The sequence below is a fragment of the Podarcis cretensis genome (assembly GCF_951804945.1).
Source record: "Podarcis cretensis genome assembly, chromosome: 6".
In the NCBI taxonomy this organism is placed as follows: domain Eukaryota; kingdom Metazoa; phylum Chordata; class Lepidosauria; order Squamata; family Lacertidae; genus Podarcis; species Podarcis cretensis.
In genome coordinates, this window is record NC_137175.1 from 56,796,292 (window position 1) to 56,817,898 (window position 21,607).

The 21,607-nt window shown below is 39.7% G+C and overlaps 1 protein-coding gene and 1 long non-coding RNA gene across 2 annotated transcripts in view; one reads left to right on the forward strand and one right to left on the reverse strand.

Annotated features, from left to right (window-relative positions):
- The window catches only part of LOC307218352, a 56,924-nt gene extending 50,134 nt beyond the window's left edge, over nt 1-6,790 (forward strand). Inside the window, exon 3 of the long non-coding RNA XR_013839937.1 lies at nt 6,695-6,790. This is a non-coding gene — a long non-coding RNA (uncharacterized lncRNA). The remainder of the gene's footprint in view (nt 1-6,694) is intronic.
- Nucleotides 1-21,607, reverse strand: part of BEND5 (BEN domain containing 5) — a 734,690-nt gene that overhangs the window by 589,155 nt on the left and 123,928 nt on the right. The window lies entirely within an intron of this gene.

The following is a 21,607-nucleotide window of genomic DNA, read 5'->3' on the forward strand; positions in this document are numbered from 1 at the left end:
GAAAACATGGGTACTTGGTGAAGCCAGACTGTTGTCCCAACAAAAAGTTCACCATCTTCAGGTCAACACAAATAAACCACTTATGCTGATCATAACCAATTTTCTCCAGCACATACTTCACTGCTTCATAGTTCTCCTTCAGTGTACTCGAGTGAGCCAGGGGTATAGAGGCAAACTGGTTGCCGTTGTGTAGCAGAACACATTTCAGTGATCGCTTGCTGCTGTCAATGAACAGTCTCCAATCTTTGGGTTCGTACTGTGGCACTCCAAGCTTGAGCAGAAGCTGCGCAATATCTGCACAGAACACCAAGTCTTTCTCTTCCGAGAAAAAATGGAGGTACTTTTGATGCCTGTTGCGGAAGAAGCTGATGTGAGCACTGTCAGAGAGGAGGTTTTTTTCCTTCAATCTGGATGCCAACAGTTCAGCAGAGTCCTTTGACAAGCTGAGGTCGCGAACTGGATCATTCAACTCCTTTTGGGAAAATGGATGTGGAGCATCATCTTCAAGAACCACTTCTTCTTCTTCATGTCCTTCAACACTGGAGGCATCTTCGTCACTAATGTCAGGAAGTTCTCTGAAGATAGGCACTGGAATTTCATCACAATGAGCTACAGGACGACGTGCTGATTGAAGATCAGGATACTTGAGGCTGCTCCAGTTTTTTCTGTTGATCCCAGTCACATCAACAGCACAGAAGTAGCAGTCAGTGACATGGTTTGTCGGCTCCCTCCAAACCATGGGAATTCCAAAGTTCAGACTCCTCTTGCCATTAGTCCACCCATGTAGAGTCTTGGTGCATGCCTTGCACACCATGTGTGGCGCCCAAGCTTTATCCTGGTCACCAAGTTTAATACCAAAATAAGCATGGTAAGCAACTTTATGCTTTTCAGCACCAATTTATGGAAGATTTCGAGGTTTTATGACTTCAAACTGATCCCTTTTCGACATAATCACCCAGAACTATCGGACCTGAATACTTCTTGTCATTAAAATAATCATTTCCAATCAAAACAATTATTCGACATGGCATTTTGCCCCCACCAACTTCTTCTAAAATACTCCACACAAGCGTACATGTGAACAAAAACGTAAAAAAATGACATGTGGCCATAGCTCAAAAACTTGACCTGATTGAGCAAAACCAATGTGATTTTTGGATTCAGCACATCAGATTCATCCTAAATCAACTGAAAAAATGCAGACAACAAATTTGTTGTTGACCAGTGTAATAGACAATAGTTTTTTTACAGTGCACGTTTTTGAACTATAAACTCATGAAATATGTCATTTCAGATACGGCAGTGCTTGGCATAAATTTTCCAGTCATTCAGATAGATGGGTAATAAAAATAATGTGCACTTTTATTGGAGGTATGATAAGTAAATGTGTTATTGCCTTCAAACAAATGTGTGTAGCTACCATGAGCTTCTGAACGAATGGCAGTTTTTAACAGTAAACTTTCCTAAAAGCTGCATGAACACAAAAGCAACTTTATTGCATCTGAGGCAGATGCTTTCCTCCTAAAATGAATTTAAAACATATGAAGAAAACTGTATTAATGATGTATATACGTGCCAATACACATATTGTGTATATAAACACAATGTCCTGTGTGTTGGATGATGATCACTGTAGCTAGGGATTTATATGTTTTGTACTGCACCTAATGCTTTTGAATTATGGTGTTGGAGGAGACTCTTGAGAGTCCCATGGACTGCAAGAAGATCAAACGCATCCATTCTTAAGGAAATCAGCCCTGAGTGCTCACTGGAAGGACAGATTGTGAAGCTGAGGCTCCAATACTTTGACCACCTCATGAGAAGAGAAGACTCCCTGGAAAAGACCGTGATGTTGGGAAAGATGGAGGGCACAAGGAGAAGGGGACAACAGAGGACGAGATGGTTGGACAGTGTTCTCAAAGCTACCAGCATGAGTTTGACCAAACTGCAGGAGGCAGTGAAAGACAGGAGTGCCTGGCGTGCTCTGGTCCATGGGGTCACGAAGAGTCGGACACGACTAAGCGACTAAACAACAACAACACTGCACCTAACATCTTATTGGTATTAAATAAATCAGAGATGGACAGATGGTGAGCCTTACATTGGATCTAACCCCTAAAACAAATGTATATGGCTCTAAGTAATGCTAACAAATTTCAAATCAAGATATAGTAGTAGTTGGGGGTTTTTTAAGCAGCTTCAATGGTACAAAAATCAATGGATCAGTGTATTTTTTTACATTATTGGGTAATAGCCAACTAAATCATAACCAGAGTTGAGTTACTAAAATAAAAGAACTACTGTTAGGAGCTTTTTGAAATATTAAGTGGTTTATAAGTGCATTTCAATAAATACATTGACTTCAATGGGTTTACTCTGAGTATGAGTAACATGCATATTATGAAAGGCAAAGAACACTGTCAGTTCTGCCTCTTGAAAGTGTATTTTGCTAAATTCATTGGTTTGCAGCCACCCTCCCTTCAATGACTTAATGCTATCTGAGCACATACCTGTGAAGCACTTACTACCAAGCAAACCAATGTTGCTATAAAGCCTGACCATCTGTGAGGGATTTGGATTGTTCCACCACCTGGTCTAGAGTGGCCCTCAAGAATTTGAAAGTTGGCCAAGCCTGAAATAAACAAGTTTCAAAAGCAATTTCCAGAGGGCTACCTTTGTCAGTCTCTCAAAGTGAAAACAACAGAAAGTCTTTTCAAGCCTTAAAGACTAACTGATTTATTATGGCATAAGCGTTTGTGTATTATCATCCACTTCATCTGATGCAGCGTTATCCTCAGCTGGTAGACACAGGTACACTTGGCAGTGAGAGAGAGAAATGCTAGCAGTGATGCCAGAGAGAAATGAAATGAAAGAAATACAGTGATACTAAATGTATCTAGAATAATTGCAGTGACCATTCATAAAGCAGTATTGCCAATTACGCAAATACGATTACGCACTGGCAAAGTGATTAACACCTGTAGTGGACTAAAATTCCACTACTGCAATAGCACTACCAGATACAAGTTAAAGGTACAGAGTGCCTTGTAATTCCATTTTATCCCTATAATCTTCCTGAAAATCTCCATTTTCCTTTTACCAGTGGAGAACTAAGGCTAAAGTGGATATTCATACTTGCGTTAAAGTGTTTTTCAAATAATAGCCAGGGTTATCTATTATGGCAAACAACAACAACAAAAACTGGGCTGAATTCAACCCAGACTTAAACTTGCTTAACCCATTGAAATGCTTAGCCTTAATCATGCTTAACTTCTGTCTTAGATTTAGGCTATGTTGTTGTAATAATGGCTAGCATATTATAGTTTGTCTGAGTTGTTTGAGTTGTGGGGTCAATGTTAATCAGTGAAGATATGAATTAAGAACACTTTTTTCTATTTTTGAGTCTATTTCAGTTTCCTGTTGTATTAAGAATCAGTATAGGCTTTTCTTTCTAACAGTGAATGGAAGCTTGTGTTAACATGCATATTTATTTAGATTTAATTGAATGATTAATTGGTGGAAATGAGATCATTAATCAACTATGCAATTCGTTAAGCATGACAGCCCTACTTTTTTTTTAGAAGGTAATTCCCTGCAAAGATGTGGCATCCCAAAATGACCCTGGGCCAGAAAGAGATTCCAGAATGTCCACTACAGAGGAACAGGTATAGCGCAGAATAAATAAATAAAACAAAAACGTGACCAGCCACTTTAAGCAAGTCCCACTTCGTCATCAGAAAGTCAATTCACTCAGCTTAGCAGCATTCAATTCTCAATAACATTTTGTTCTGGGTCTCTGTCAAGTTATTCTAGGCTGTGAAATTGTCAGGAATGATGGATGACTATCACCCTTCTGCTATCTTTTTGCTTGTTCCTTAGAGATTTGCAGCTGCTGACTGCAAGACTCTTTTCTTTCGTTCTTTCTTTTTTCCAAACATGCCAAATGAACAACAGTAATTACCAGAGAGCCTACACTACAATTATTGTAGCACATAACTTTGTATCGACATCTGCAAGAGACAGAATGTTCAAGATTGATTAGTAATGATATCGCTTCCTGCTTTTATACCAATGCTCACATAGTTTATTTATTTGTATCTAATTTTCACATAAAACATTGCCTTCTCATTTCTCACTGTTCTTAACCTGTAGATTTCTACTAATTTCTTGCAATGTATAATGGTTTAAGCAAGCGTTCCGCCAATGCCCAATTAAGTTGTACAGCATTTGTAACACAGGGCAGAGTAAAAGACCACATCTGTATTTGTCAGGAAAAAATTAAAAAGTTACTCTGTTGTTCCAGAACAAACTGTATAAAGGTGTACAGCAGTTCAGTGTGTGGTCTGTATAATGAGGTAAAGCAGGGTGACTTGATGCATTTTCTGCCTCTCCCATCACGCTGAAGCACAGTGTCGAACTGCCTACATTGGATTAGGGCCCTTGCAAAGCCTCATATTGCTCTGTTGTTTCTGCCCTTTACAGTTCTCTGTTTTCCTTTTTATCTGTGTTTCCCAAGGTCCATGAGCTGCAACAGATTTTCGATATGCGTTCCCATATGCAGAACGGTAGACTGGAATGTAAGCATAGCTGCTTCAGAAAGGTTGTAGCTCTGTGGTAGATAGAGTGCATGCTCTGCATAGAGGTCTCAGATTAAATCCCCGATCTCACAGAATTGCTTATCCTACATCATCCCATTTATCAATATCAGGACACTATTTGGGGGGTGGGGAGTGTCCTGAGCTCTTGTAGGAGTGCAAGACCAAAAAATGTGTGTCTTTTGGTCTTGTACTCTGGTGTGAACCAGCTAACTCACGCCAGAGCACTGGACATAAAAACGAGATATTCTGGGATCCAATCAGAATGTAATTCAGGGAAACCCTGCTCAAACCTGACCAAGGCAAAATAGTCTGACCAAGACAAAATAGAATGATACTATTATTTTCCTTGATCTGGACACTATACTGATCTTGATGCAGTTAAAAGGACGAAATAAGCTGAAGAAGAAGGAAGGTTTACAGCTCAGTGATGGAGTGTATATGTCACATGGAGAAGATCCCAAGTTCAAACTTGATTTTAAAAAATCTCAGATAGTAGGACTAGAACAGAATGTTGTCTGAGACTTTGGAAAGCTGTTGCCAATCAGAGTAGAATGTACTGTTATACAACAAACTATGCTTACTTAGGTAAAGGTACAGCCATTACACTGCCTCAGTACTATAGGGATGTCCAAGAGATAATATTTTCAATACATGCCATTTCTACTACTGCTACTACTACTACTACTACTACTAATAATAATAATAATAATAATGGATTATGTATATGCCTTCCATCTAACTGGGTTGCCCCAGCCACTCTGGGCAGCTCCCAACAAAATATTAAAAATGCAAAGTAATTTGCAATTCTCATCTCAAATTTTAAAAACACAGTTTGCTATTTAGCTGCTGAGAAACACAAGCCCCAAACTCCAGTGGGCATGTAAAACCAGTAATGCAAGTCTGGATTGTGACCATAGTAATCTGCTCATCTACGGTATATTCTGATCAGGTATTTGAACCTAAATTTCTCACACCCAATCCAAACACAGTATTCACTGCACCATGCTGCCCCTTGGTGGTTTAAGACATGAAAACTGGTAAAAATGTATTAATGTTTATAATGAAAATTCATGGCTATTGCATTGTAAAACACCCCCTGCAGAAGCCAATTCCATGATGCTCCTTGTCTCATCTTTCCATATCCTATGCTACTTTCAAAAGAATGAATAGTATCTGTGATGCAATATACTTATTTGTTCACTTTCAAACCTTTGTTCATCAACAATGCAGTATATATTTTTAATGGACAAAACATCTGCATGTAACAGATACGTAAGTACTTTGGTCAATTTACTGGTTTTTCCAAGATTAGAAGTATTTATCAACAGAAAAATATAGACCGATCATTTCAATGGTTTACAGAACAATCCACCCCACTTTGTGCTAGGTTGTTTGGGGGTACTGCAGCATTGGGTGGATGTTTCCCTCCACTGGCCTCTGAGATGCCAGAGTCACTCTGATAACACATAGCTCTGCTTCCATGCACCCAATATGCAGGTGAGTGGAAATGCGGCCAGTGTGTTCCCCAATGAAGGAGACAGTGGAAAGTTCTGGAATCAGGCATTCCAGGAGCAAGCAGGTGCTGAGCTGGCCCAGCTTGTGGTGGAGGCTCTGTTATTCTGTTAAGCCTTGCTGGGCAGTAGCCAAAATGTACACTGCATCCTTGCATTTTTGTAAAGAAAGCCATGAAGAAATGCAACAAATAAACAAGTGTATATAGGTCACTTAGCTTCTTCCCCACTTATACAATCCAATACAGTGATACCTCAGGTTACAGACACTTCAGGTTACAGACTCCACTAACCCAGAAATAGGACCTCGGGGTAAGAACTTTGCTTCAGGATGAGAACAGAAATCATGCTCTGGTGGCGCAGCAGGAGGAGGAGGCCCCATTAGCTAAAGTGATACCTCAGGTTAAGAACAGTTTCAGGTTAAGAACGGACCTTCAGAACAAATTAAGTTCTTAACCCGAGGTACCACTGTACTTGGCTATGAAACCCCTACATGTATAGCCCCTGAAATATTTTGTACCTAATTTTGAATTAACAGCAGATGTTCTAGAATGAAAATTAAATGACCTTTCTTTCTTTTTTTAGGGTGGGGATCCAAAAGATTGCTCAAGGAACTTTGCAAGATAACAATAAGGTTTCAGAGGTGACATTCAACCGTCTCTGATGCAGTCAAAAAATGAGGAAGTTCTGGTTCGTGGGCAGAAGGAATTGCATGTCTCTATAGATCCCAACTGTTGTGGCTGCATTTACCAGTCATAAACCAGCTGCTTCCTGCTTTACCTTTTAACCCTGTAAATGTTATCTCTATTGATATTACACCTATAACTACAGTGGAAGATATTTAACAAGGCATTATAGAAGCTTCTGAGTTTGTCTGCAGCTCATGCGTGCTTCTAATTGGAAATTACTGCACTGTCTTCACATAGAGATAAGGATTTATGTCATTTTATCTAGAGAATAATTTTCTCACAAGAGAAAAAATTAAAACCACATTTAATCAAACATTAATTTACCATTAATGTGTTCATAAGTTATCTTAGTTTATTTAGAAATTGTCAGTAATCCTGTTTGTGTATGCATTTAAATACAAGTCAGTCACTTCCTTTCTTCCTCCTCCTACAATACTCATCCCCATTCTCATGATATTACAGTATCACTATGACAACAATCGTACTGTTTTAAGAATGCTTAGAAAGGGAGAATGAAAGTGATCTTATCTGTGCAAGTCTGCCTGAAAAAACGTATGGTGAATGAAGGAGAGCTGAAGAAAGATGAAACAATACATTTACACACACAATATTAGTTGAGATTCACATAACAGCTATTATTAAAAGCTAGCAGAGGCATATAATTTTGAGTTCATGACAGTATAACCTAAGGTTTGCAATCACGCACTCAGTTAAATAGGTTTTAAGCGAGCATATCTGGATAGAGAAGGGCATATGTATACAGTGGGTAGCAAAACATTTACAGGGAACTAGAGAAAATCCTTTCTTTGCAATGATACTGCTTATGTTCTAAGGCTGTGCATTATGAGCACCAACATCTTGCCCTCAGAAGAAGTTTAGACAGTCTAACTTTGAATTATTGACATCTCCTCGGTTTATTAAATCTTATTTACAGCAGACCATGATCTATTTTAGTGCAGCTATGGGGAATCAAGGAGCTTGTGGAGTTCTGTTCAGAACTTCTCAGTTTTATACATACTGCAGTTTTTAAATTGCAAGAGTTTGGAATCAGGGAGGAGCTGAATGAGTAAGGTTTGATCCAAACAAAATGGAAATGTTGGCGACAGTTCTTCCAGTTAACACAGGAGAAGATGAATGTTCGGTAGAAGGTTGTATTCCCATATACACTCTTGAGCTGCTCCTAGACCTAAACTCTGTTCCTGAAACCTGGCTGGCATCTATCACAAGGAATGCCTTTCAGCAACATATACTGGTGAGTCTGTGGCTGTTCCTGGAGAAGGTCAAATTGGTCACTGGCATTCAGGTCTTGGCAACCTCCAGGCTGGAGTTGATGAGGCTGCCTTTGAAGTCTGTTGAAAACTTCGATTAGTTTGAAGTTCCAAGTGTTTACTTTTAAAACACTAAAATACTGTCTTTCGATTAACCTTTGAAGGTGTAACTTGAGTAGTTTTGTCCAGCTGATTTAACAGCCGCTGATAAATTATGCAGAGTTATGTATACTGATGTATTTTAATGCTCCTTTGGCATATTTCTTTCTTGCAATTGTGTTATAGTTCCTTCTTTATATTTGCTGTTATCTGTTGGTTGGTGGTTTTGATGCCTTTATATTTGCTGGTCAATGCCTGAGGGCTATGTTCAGCTGATGAAGGAGAAAAAAGCCACATATCAATAACCAGGAGAAATTGGTAGACTGGAAACAGCCATGAGAGTGGCAACCACTTGACAGGAAAGTGAAGATTCTCAATGCACTATGCTTCCAATGCAGTGGATATTCTCCCATGCTTGTTTATTGAAGGAGGTTTCTGACTTTTATTTGTTTATCGCTATCTTCCTTGAAGATATTTTCCCATTGTTACCTTTCCAGGAAAACTGCGCTAAACTGGCCTTTGTGGCGGCTTGAAGACCCGATTGAAGACCAATGAGGTGCAGATCACAGCTTATAGGTAGACCAGCCCACAAATAGTGAATTTAGTCAGTGGTCATAAACACGGACTCAGATCATGGCTCAAGGATTGTAGGTGACGAAGCCGTCTGGTCCCTGTCAACTTTTCCAAGGACTCACATAGCAGGACACGCTGGAAGTCATTTGATAATTTGAAAATGGCTGACAATAGTCGGGTTACTTTATAGCCAAGTGACAATACACTTCAGGATCTAGGTCTTCAACAGATGCCACATCTTGTACCGCATAAACCCAGCAGCGAACCTCTTCCTTAGGACAGCTGGTACAGAACTAGGCACAGTATTACAACAGCAAGTAACCTATGTGCCCAGTTCAGGTGGTCTGCAAAAGCACCATAGGACCCAAAGTACTTGCAGAACAGCATGAACTTGCCTTACTCTGAAATGCTACAAGACAAAACTACCCATTGGAACGATAATTTTATATGATTGGGAGACTACACAGCCAGCATCTAGCAATTAATGAATAATGCAAGAAAAAAGCAGGTACAGGAATGGATAAGGTAACTTAAGCAAGTTCAAGGAATGAAAGTTTGCAATCTCTTGTTTGCCTGTAGCTCCCTGTGACCCCTTAAAAGGCCTCCCCAGGAAGTCAAAGGTTAGTTCTGAAATGAGGTATAAGAGGCTGCCTGGGAGTTTAATTATCATTAGGACCCAAGTCCAATTTTGGATAACTCTATCTATCCCCCCCAACAGCTTCCTGCACCCCATCCAACATTGCTGAGGAAGGCCTAACCAACTTTTCAGAGCAATTTTAGGGAATAGGGGTTTTGCTGGATCTAGAAAAGGATACAAAACTTTCCTTCCATAAATTTCCTTCATGTAGCATATATTAAGATCCAAGCCATAATACAGTGGTGCCCCGCAAGACGAACGCCTCGCAAGACTGAAAACCCGCTAGACGAAAGGGTTTTCCGTTTTGGAGGCGCTTCGCAAAACGAATTTCCCTATGGGCTTGCTTCGCAAGACGAAAATGTCTTGCAAGTTCCTGCGGGTTTTTTCCCTCCCCCCCTTTTTCTAAGCCGCTAAGCCGCTTATCAGCTAAGCCGCTAAAAGCCGCTAAAAGCCGCTAAAAGCCGCTAATAGCGCTAATCCGCTAAGCCGTCAATGGGCTTGCTTTGCAAGACGAAAAAACCGCTAGACGAAGAGAATCGCGGAACGGATTCTTTTCGTCTTGCGAGGCACCACTGTAATAGCAGTGAGACGGCACAGCAGTGGGGAAAATTACTTTGCTCCTGACAGAGAGTGGACACAAGGTAAGAGACAGTGCTGCAAGGCTTGAGGTGGTCAACAAAGATGTGGGCCTTAATATACTGCTTACATACACCCTCAACAAAAACACCTCCAATAAACCAGACTGAGTCTGAGCTACTACACAGCTGCATTTCTTGACCCTTATCCTTCAGAGACCATCCTTGACATCTGCTCACCTGGAGCCATTGTAGGAAAAGCAAGAAGGATAAAGGACTATATTATCTCCCTTGACAAGAAATCTTGAAAATGCAGTTATGAAAATGAAAAACGAAGTCCCAGGAAGCCTGAAAAGAGTGGAGTAGTGGAGTGACACAGTTTGAAGTCTCTGACCTTTTACACTCTGGTTTGGAGGGAAAAGTGAAAGGTCTATTCAATGTTAAGGTACTTGAAATGGAGCTGTAGTATATCTGGATATGCTGGAGTTTAAAAGTTTTAAAATAATGATAATAAGCCAGCTCAACGTCTTTATAAATTTACCATTTATCTTGCCTACCAACAAGACTTTCTTCAGATAGGCTGTTTGGAAGTTGGGTTTGTTGTTGGTACCAGGAAAACTTGTCTGTTGCCTTCAAATGTTGAGATGCTTGCTTTTACAAGAAACAGTAGCATGACATGACCCTGAGGCAAGCCTGTCACCTTCATTGCAAATCTTTAGGTGCCAGGCAAAAACATTTCTCTTCTCCTAAGCCTCTGGCTAATTAAGCAATATATAGCCTTTTAAACTGGTGGTGAGGGCATTATTTTGCTTGTTTGTTACTATGTTATGAAATTTTGTGTTTTTATATTGTAAGCTGCCCTGTGATCCTTGGATGAAGGGTGTTATAGAAATTTAATAGATAAAAAAAATGCCCAGTCTCTTTTCTCACCTTTAATGCAGGAGGAAGAGTAGGGTTTGGAAGAGGTCTCAGGTGTAGAATAGCATGAACAGAATCTTGAGGAAAAAGACATTGAAGAAGCTGTGCCCCATGAAGGTTTCCACAAATAGACATTGTGTGTCTATTTTTTTATTGTATGTTAGTTTTAAAAATAACCACATGAGAAAATGAAGAATATCAATACGAGAGACCTTTATTTTTGACCATGAAAACAAAAATGAGAAAGTAAACATCTGTAATATGCTTATCATTTCAGCCGAAAGTTGGCCAACAAAAGTTGTGCTTCCCTTTAGCAAAAATAAGGAATTATCTTTTGACATTCTTCCTTTAGAAACAAATGTCCATTCCACTTAGCCCATCCTAACAGCCAGATCCTTTGCTTAGCTCCTCCAGAGTATCAATTGGGTGGTGTGCCTTCTGTCTGTGCTGCCCAGTCTCCTCCTCTCTTCCCGTGGTGAAAGAAGGTCTGCTGGCAAAGCAAAGGAAAGAAGAAGAAAAACAAGGTTGTGTATTTTTGTACATTGTTGAAGCATGTGCACTTTCAGTCATTTAAGTGCCGATGCGAATTTTTATTTTTCATAATATGTAGTTAAATAACTTTTACACCTCCAATATTATTGCTCATACCATCCTTAATAGCATATTGTTCGTGTTCATTTTATAACGTCATTCTCATGCAGTGTTGTTTTCGTATGTGAAGGTTTGCCATTTACATTTTTCTTGAACTGAGATGGCTACTGAGAAAAAACCATAGATCCTCTGCTCCTCAACAGAAGTGCCTTTTCCTGTTTCCTCATACTTCCTTGAAGTAGTATTATTTAGGTATCAAAATCTTTATGTCCCGCACTCCCTATTCTGTTGATACAACCTCCAAGGTGGCTACAGTTCCTTGTTTTACTTCCATGGGGCTTGGAGCACAGTTCTACAATGGTTCAGGTTTTTTCTTGTGATTTGTCTCCCTTCAATAAACCACACACATTAAGCCAAGAACCAACCTCGTCCAGAGCGAGACAAACCATGAACTTGGGTTCATATGCCATGCGAAGCCAAACTTTAACTTAGTCCAGGATAACATGGCAGGAGCAGGATTAGGAAAGAAGCACTGTGGTCATGATCTTCACTCCAGGAATGCACACAAGTTTGTCATTTGCCCCAAGGCATATTTCAGCTTTATGCTACATGTGAACCAGGCCAGTGTCAAAGCAATAAATTATTTTAAGTTCAAAATTGCTTTTAGTCTATGCTCTGAAAGCATGCTCAGATTTATATAAATAGCCTTTTAGTGCCTAGGATGGAAAAATAGGGACGAACAAGATAAACAAAGGACCAAAGCAACACAGGTTGTAGAAAAATGCGAGCCTACAATTAAAAAATAAAGTAACACCAGGAGTTTTCACTTTCTTTTGATCATAAATGTGCTATTATGATTATTAAGTAAAAAACAATATCAAAACAAAGTACATCAGAACAGGCTCCATATTTATGGAATTGTAGGTTTGTACTATTCTTCACTTTAAGGGTGATAATTAAAATATTTGAAACACCTACCTATAAAGCTTCAGACATTTAATATAGTGTGCAATAACAGAATTTGATAAGGATGTCACCTTCATCAAAAATCATAGTTAACTGTGTACAGCTTTTTCCTAGGGGATTTTCCAAACAGAATTAATTGTATTTCTTCAAGTTAATTTTACTAAGAAATATTATAGCTAAGCATAACGTGTAATTTGACAAACAAACAACACTTTTACTTACAGATTATATATTTCTCTGACATGTTTCTGCAGTGTGGGAAAAGTGTTGCACTACCAAGAAACAAACAAACTAACAAACAAACAAACAAAAACCCACCACAGAACAGTTGACCTAAATTATCTTCAGTCTAAACAGCTGTTCACATTACAACACCACACAAAAGCTTCCTCTGGTTTATAATACAGTGGTGCCTCGCAAGACGAAATTAATCCGTTCCGCGATTCTCTTCGTCTAGCGGTTTCTTCGTCTTGCGAAGCAAGCCCATTGACGGCTTAGCGGCTTAGCGCTATTAGCGGTCTAGCGGCTTTTAGCGATCAGCTGAGAGGCGGCTTATCAGCGGAACAGCTGATAAGCGGCTTAGCGGCTTAGGAAAGGGGGGGGAGTGAAAAAAACCCGCGGGAACTCGCAAGATTTTTTCGTCATGCGAAGCAACCCCATAGAGAAATTTGTTTAGCGAAGCGCCTCCAAAACGGAAAACCCTTTCGTCTAGCGGGTTTTCCGTCTTGCGAGGCGTTCGTCTTGCGGGGCACCACTGTATAACTTTCATTTTAGTCTCCAATGAAGTCATGGGCAAGCACTCCCATTGTGTTTAATGTGGACAAGGTACCATTATTCTTGCTAAAACAAAACAGAAAATGAGGATAGAATTTGAAAAAACTACTGCAGTTGCTTTACCATGAATTTCTGTTGCTTTACCATGAATTTCTGTTCTCCTAGACTTCTGGATGGCTTTCCTGTTATGGGTTGTAACTTCCTGGCAGCTGGTTGCCTATGCTATCTGAAACATGTACTCATTTAACCAGCTAGAAATGGTAGTTTTAGAGCAGGGGTGGCCAACTCCCGAGGGACTGCAATCTACTTTCAGAATTAAAATCTGGGTCACAGTTGTTGAGCTTTTTTTAAGGAGGGAGAATGCTTTTTTTAAGGAGGGAAAATGCCCATTTTTAAGGAGGGAGAATGCCCATTTTAAGGAGGGAGAATGCCCAACTGGGTCACAGTTGTTGAGCTTTTTTTAAGGAGGGAGAATGCCCACTTTATGCCCATTTTGTTGGGGAGGGGGGTTTCAGTCTGGGGGAGGGACTTTTAAGGGGAGCAGGATTAGTCGCTCAACAAATCAGCGCTGTGAAAAACTCTGACTTCCGTTACAGATATCAGGAGAAAATCCAGGCAGGGGAGAGGGGGCAGGGCGGGTGCTCTTAGGCAAAAGCAAAGGAAAATGAGCCCGTGATCAACAGCGATCGACTGCAACCTCCCGTGGATCGACCAGTCAATCCCGATCAACCTGTTGGACATCCCTGTTTTAGAGAATTTGTTTCCTATACATTTGCATCCAAACAAATAAATGGACCCCTGACTTCCTGCAAACCAAATAAAAGCAAAGTGCTCTACAAATATCTAAGGTATACCAACGGTGTTCTTGAGGATGAGTAGAATTAGCTAAGAATGAGGGTAAAATTATTTCCTGATCACTATGGAAGAAAAAAAAAAATCATGTTGTGGACAAGGACCTTATCTGGCCTAAAGACCATTTTGTCAAAGTGAGGAATTAACCCCCTTCAAGTAACAGGTGAGAGGGATAATATTGGGCAACATCAGTAAGACTCATCTTTTATCAGTATAGATGTCGTTTGAGACTTTTACTGGTTGAATTTGTTTTAATTGGTTTTAAAGTATGTTACTTTGAGGCACTTACAAATAAAATAAATAAATAACTTCTTGGAACAACTATTATGCCACACCTCAGGGGTGCAAATTGATAACTGACCATTTACATACCCCCTTAAAAAAAGATTCTAGGCAAAGTTACAAGGACTCTTATATCACCAGGAGGAATCAGTATATGACATTATTTCCCCTGGCTCTAACTCTGCGCTCAAGGACTGTGCCAAGAAATGGGTTTACTGAAGAACAAGAATTGCAGTTATTTAATGGAAATGGAGCTATGTACAGCAAAGACAGAAGCACTCTCCATCACCATAAGGTTATGCTTTAGGTTTCTGTTTTGCCCTAATATTTTATATCTGCTTCCCTTTTGGAACACACATCAAACCATTTAAAAGCTTTTGTTTCTGGTAAAAAATCACTACAGAAGTAAAGAATATTAAGCTTTATAACAAAAATCCTTGAAGGAGTGTATAGCAAAAAAAAGAACAATAACAACACAATTACAGTTTTTGCCAAGGAACTGTTTTTAGGATTACTTCCTGACTCGCAGGAGAGAGACACATAAGAAGAGCCCAGCTGGACAAAACCAAAGCCCCATCTAGTCCAGCATTCTTTTCCCACTGTGGCCAACCAGGTGCCCTTTGGAAGACCATAAGTGGAACATAAATGTAACTGCACTGTTCCCCAGAAGCTGGTATTGCAATGATAGCTTGCACCTACCAGGGTTTATCAGAATTCCCCAGAAAAGTTCACACTGTATTTAAAAACAACATTCCTTGAAATTCCTTGCCTAAGCAGAAATCTCCAATTTTACCTTGCAAATTTGCTATTGGCAAAATTTCGCAGCAACTCAAGTTGCTTCTACTATGCAGAAAAGTTCAATTTCTAATGGATTTTTTATGAAGGTGGCCTATAAAGATTTTGGTTTATTCTCTAGGTTTTGCACTGGTGAGCATGTCTGAGCACATTTCTGTTTTGTAACAATCTAGATGATAAATGCAAACTTCTTTAAGCAGCACTGAAATGCTTCTAAGTGAAAAGAAAATCCCATCCTTTTTGAAGTGATACTAAGAAATGGCAATACTTTTTTAAAAAAATATGAAAACAGATTTAAAACTGCTATTAAATGCTACTATTTCTGGAGATTTATTATTTTTTTTAATGAAAGAGGAATAAGAAAGCTGAAACTGAAGAGAACCTTTGTTACCATAGATACTGGTCATTTTCAACTGTAAGCATAAATTTGATAAGAGGCTTCTCTGCAATGGTACCTGAATAACGTACAGAAGATGTGCAGAAAAGCACGGATGGGGTGGGGGAGAGACTGAGCTAGCTCACACCTCACATTTATCTCACAGTTGATCTGCTATCCAGTCTTTGAAATTTCCATTAAAACAAAGGGAGAACAGGTTTGTAGAATTTACTGGGCTGTGATCTCTCCAATCTGTTCACCCTTCACTCCACCACCTTTTGCGTAGATATTAATTCAAAAGGCTCTTGCAATGGGTGACATTTCTAAACATCTGAAAGTCTTTTTTCAGAGCGCTGTCTTCAATGTACAGAAGTTGAGAAATATTAATTTCCCAATGGAGATAAGTGAGAAAAATATTGGCTGGGGAAGGAAGGAGGAGGGCAAAGAAGGATGCATTGCAGTTAGTAAGCAGCTGTATAGAAAAGAGAGAAAGTGTTTAAAATGCATTTCAGAAGAATTTAATGTATATTAATGATGCATTCTATGAAACCAGCAGGTTGTCAAACTTTTACCATATCAGCAAAATTGCATCACACTACCCTGAACTTTTATGAACAGAACGGAGACAAAAATGTCACTTTTAAGAATTTTAAGCAATTTGCCCCACTTCAGTGCTATCCATCCTGCTGCTCATTGGAGGACAGCTAAAACCATTTCTAAACCTGGTGCAGCTATTTATTTGGTAAAGGCTGCTATACTCGCCCTCTGGAAATCAAATGCACACTGCTCAATCAGCACAACATGTGCTAAAAAATAATAAATGCATCTAATTTGAATCAAGAATTTTCATAATCACTAAGTACCCATACATACAAAAAAGAGTTATAACATCTAAATTTGATTCTGGAGCACACATTTCACATCAAGATTGTGGAGAGCTCAGGCATACCTAGGTAGACAGAGACCATTTAGGCTTGCTGAAAACTAGGACAAACCACATCCCACTCTGAAAGCAAAACCTATTAGACTATGGAACCATCCAAGATAACTACCACTTATGGAACAGACATTTAGCAGTTTTAAGTTATCCCCATAACTGCCAGGCTTGTGAATGGCAGGTGGGGTGTTTAGGAGATGACAGCCCCTATGCACCATGTTTGGGGCCCGATGATAGGAACACTCACAAAACTAGTGCACAGCCAAATCTTTCAACTAATGTTTTTCTCCCATTTGAAAGGGGTGGTCGTGATCCCCAAACAGGAATTCTTCAGCTACAGAATCCTATGATGGCAGCCCTGAGAAGATGAATCCACTCTGCTGTCCTTCCCATGTGGATCCACTGACAAAAAAAGCCTGCATCTTGTCTCTTGAAGTCTGAGGAAAAATCTATGCCACTGAACTCCTTTGGTAGAAAGGGTGGAATATGAAATATTAATATTAATAATATGTAGATGATCCTCAGGGCACCTTCCAACTCAATGATTCTATGACTCAGTCATAGACTCCTTGTCTTGGAGGATAAAAAAAACAAAACATTAATGAGTGTCCCTCAAACCAGCTGCCAGAGCCTAGAAAACAGTCGAGAACTATTAGAAAATGGCCAGTTGCAACACTCAGGGGTGGGTCTTCCATCTTGACTACCCAAACTAGACTGTATAGCTCTGCAAATTGCTGCAAGACTCAGCTGACAAATTTTATCTTCTGCCTCAGTTGCAGGACTGCTAACTACAGTCCTGAACAAGCATTCAGCACCTTGGACAAGGACCATAACCTCTCTTTGCCTTAGGGCTTAGCTTTTGCCCTGCAGGTTCTGGGCAAAACACCTGCCTGAACACCTTTTTTTTTTCACCCCAGAGCTTTCCCCACAAAAACCCACTCTTTAAAGCTGAAGCGCAACAAATAGCAATTGTGGATAAGCCCTGTTCCGAAACTCTAGGCCTACTGATTTACAACTTGCTTAGGCAATCAATTTCCTTTGGATCAGGACTGGGATGGGGGGATATTGAAGATGTCCTTGAAGAGGGTAGGTTTGTGCTTGCCTTATTAACTGTAGATTAATTAACTTATTTAATATGAGTTAATTAGCCTATTAAGTGTATGAAGTGACTGAAAGGTCTTTATGGCTCTTGAAACTTTAGAAAAACCCCGAGTGCTCAAGTGGCCTGAGGCTCTCCAGTGTGGCAGAACTTCCTGACATACCTATGGGACCAGACAGTAACATGTGATGTCATGCACATTCCTGGAAATGCTGCCAAGCTGGGAATCTGCAGGAGAGAACCCTGTGCTGCAGGACGTTCCTACAGTTTTAACAGCCTAAAGATGCCTTGACCATCTATTACAGTTAATGAGGTAAGTGCAAATGCCTATTTCTATACATCAATGATGTCAGAGAATGAATGACAAGTGAAAGGAAGGGAATAGAATATGGGGGAAAGAAAGAGGATACAAAGTTGCGCTCTTGGCCTACAGTTATGTTTAAACCACCAGGTTAGGGCATGTGCATTAGGAACAGGTCTGATGTAGGATGAAGGCTATGTGACTAGGAGTGGAAATGACAGACATTGAAACAACTGTCTGTACATCGAACTGCTGTTATTTGAGTGTCAACGAAGACACACATGTACTTTGTAGAGGCCTTTTACACTTGACAAATGCCACAAACACCAATAATTATTTTGTCAAAGGCAAAATAATAGAGCAAGAGTTCCCAACTTTTTTTGATGGTGACCCACAAGTCTAGATGTACTTGGTATGATGATTCATCACTTTATTGACACATGAATTTTGGAACGTGGGACATTGCATTTAATTTTTAACTATGTATTTGCCTATTTCACAGCCATTACATGAGGCATCCAAACAAAAAAATACTTAACATCCCTATTCATGTGGAATTTGTTGAAATATTTATAGTACTTACAAAGTTATTCACAGTTTTGTTTATGGGAATGTAAGTACACCAACCATATGATTGAAGAATATTGCTTCATAAGCTATAACAATGTATTCAAAAAACAAATGCTTAAACGAGCAGTGTTAGATATAATTAACTGTGGCTATCTTTTATAGTTTAATTCATGATAAAGTCATTTTAGCAAGTATCAATGGGGTGCCTGAACTTGTATTTTGCCAATAGGGAAGTCAATGCAGGATTTCATGGTTGTCAGAGATAGTCTCACATAATTATTGATATGTAATGTTGATATATTATTATTTATTTCAACTAAGCAAACCTCTATCACCCTTGGCTTAACTATTAACTAATCTCGTTGGCAGATCCAGTGATGGTTCACCATAAGGTGCTTGTACAGGGTATTGTTCTGAATTACTACTACAGCTCAGTTCTGATGGTAAGCAACTTGCGGTGAACTGTCACCAGCTCTGCTGCCAGCCTCTAGAGAACAGTTTGCAAATGTTAAAATTCAGACTTTTTGATGATCAGTTACAAGTGTCAATACAGCTTTATAATATGCCAGCAAAACAAAGTTGGTATTTATCATACCAGTTAAGGATTGTAACCAATAATTATTTGGGGTTTACTTCTAAAGCCTGTGAGCCATTTAGACAGGCTTCACAACCCGCATTGGAATATGGCCCACAGGTTGGGAAACATTGCCCTGGAGTAAATTCAACATTATACTAGTATACTCACTGAATGAAGTATTAAGTAATATAGTTATTACCAGTGGGGAAAAACTGGTTTATCCATTCATAATGCAACAACCTACAGTACTTTCCCCGTCTTAAACATTGCCAAAGTGCCTAATCACTGACCCATTTATTTAAATATTTGAAACTGTCTAATACCAATTCCACCCATTGATCTACTTAGCCTATACATTAACTGATTGTTAGTAGTGTTTCAAAATCTCTGGCTGAGGTCTCCTCTAGCCTGCTATGGTACCTGGAAGCATTTTAGATGGAGATGCCAGGGACTGAACTGGAATATCACACCCTACATGAAACTATATATATTACTACTGTTGAAACCCCTCCCTCAAATCTGGTCCCAAGATGAGGAAGAGGTAACAAAGGGAATATCTCTAAAAGACTTTTGTCATATGGAATTTCCCTTAGGAATCTAAGCCAAAGTGTGTGAAATCACACATGACATGCACAATTTTCTTCCTGCTTTTATGGATTCTAATTCTGCTTTAGTAGTAACATCACTGAGAGACAATCTCCATACCCACTTATTGAGAGAACTCTGTTACTGCTTGTTGTTATCTGGATAATCAAATCATAAAGTCCAACTGGGCACCAAAGCAGAGCTCCCATGCTAACTCTAAAATACTTTAAATGCAATTTGTTCAGTAAACTGCAGTACATTAAATTTTTATATTAAGTAAATTATAAGGAAGAGTGCACTTTGCAGAATTAAAAAGTGCTCTGTTAACTTATCTATTATTCCTCTGGGAAAGTTTCCAAAGTATGTCTAGTACAATTACAGAATTTTCTATATGGGCAGGCTATAGATAGGAAAAATTCTTATCGCTCAGCAAATGATTTTCAGTATCATTTCAGAATGCTTTAGGTCTCCCACCACCACCAAAAAAGTGAAGCTCTCTGACCACAGACCAAAAACATATCAGTAGAAGCAGCTATTAACAATATTTCTGGCGACTGGGATCAGAGAACTACTGCCCACTGAAAGCAGTTAAATTAAATAATATTATGTCAAAAAGTTGTTCTTAATGGAGAGCTGGCAATGTGAAGTAAGTGGATTCATTGTGTATACTTCACTAACAGAGAGCTAAGTTCTCTGAGTACTGGTCCCTCTGTACCTAAAATGGCACCACACACAAGATGAAGGTAGCAGCGAGCTTGGGGGAACCCCAAGGTTTCTGGAAGTACCAAAAAGTAAAAGAAAATTTCAGAGAGAAACCCAAAGAATGTACCCCATCCCCTAAAAACAGAGAGCATGTTCAGTTGGCATAGAATGCTGACTGAATATTGGGGAGGGCATAAAACAAGGGGGGGAGTGGAGCGAAGTGGCTAAAACCCTTCACACATTTGTTTGCCAGCCCCGCTTGTACAAACAATGGGTTGTATCCAACTAAATCAAGGGTCCTCAAACTCTTTAAAAAGGGGCCAGTTCACTGTCCCTCTGACACCGTTGGAGCCTTGACTATAGTTTAAAAAAATATGAACGAATTCCTATGCACACTGCACATATTTTATTTGTGGTGCACAAAAAACAGGAAAAACAATACAATATTTAAATTGAAAAACAATTTTAATCAACATAAACTTATAAGTATTTCAATCGGAAGTGTGTCTGCTTTTGGCTAATGAGATGGTCAATATCCAGTTCCATATTTGTCACTGCTAGTCGTGGCAAGTGATGCAAGTGTTCACCAGTTAGTCTGGATGTGGTTGGAGATTTCAGATGTTTCATTCGGGAAAAAGTCTGTTCACAGACATAGGTACTGCCAAAGATGGTTGCAATTTTGAGTGCATGGTTCCTGAGATTAAGAATTGAGATTATGTCTCAAGAGCGAAGAGATACATAGAAATTAGTGAGGCTGCTTGATTTGAATGCGTCTTTCAGAGAGTCACAATTCTGTAGTTCGGCCAATTCCATTTGGTAAATCGGATCAACAATTTCAATATCAACAGAACATGGGTTCCGGAAAAGCTGTATGTCCTGTTCATGGAGATGAAGCTCTTTAAATCTGATTTGAAACTCCTTTTGCAACATTTCTAGTAAATCAACATGTTTTGTTTGGGAATGCAACTGCTGGTTTTTCCTGCAACTGCTGGATGACCCCTGACCAAGGAGGCTGGAGGAGATATGCCTCAGCAGCTGCCAGTCTCAATCCTGAGGCAGGGCCTCCTCCCACCTGCTCTGCTGGGCGGTAGAATGAGGCTCTCCGGCCCCAAAATGGCCACTTCCCTGTCCCCCCTCGGAGTGTAACAGCTGAAAAGAGAAAGCGGGGGGCAGCCAACCTTCCCCCCTCTTCCGCGGCTGCCTCACCCGAGTCACTCACCTTACGCAGTGCAGCTGAAGGAACTCTCAACCATGGACCATAGAGATGAGAACGTAAAAGCACCAGCCCGCCTGCTGCACGTGTGCAGGATCACATCATCCCTCCTCTTGCGC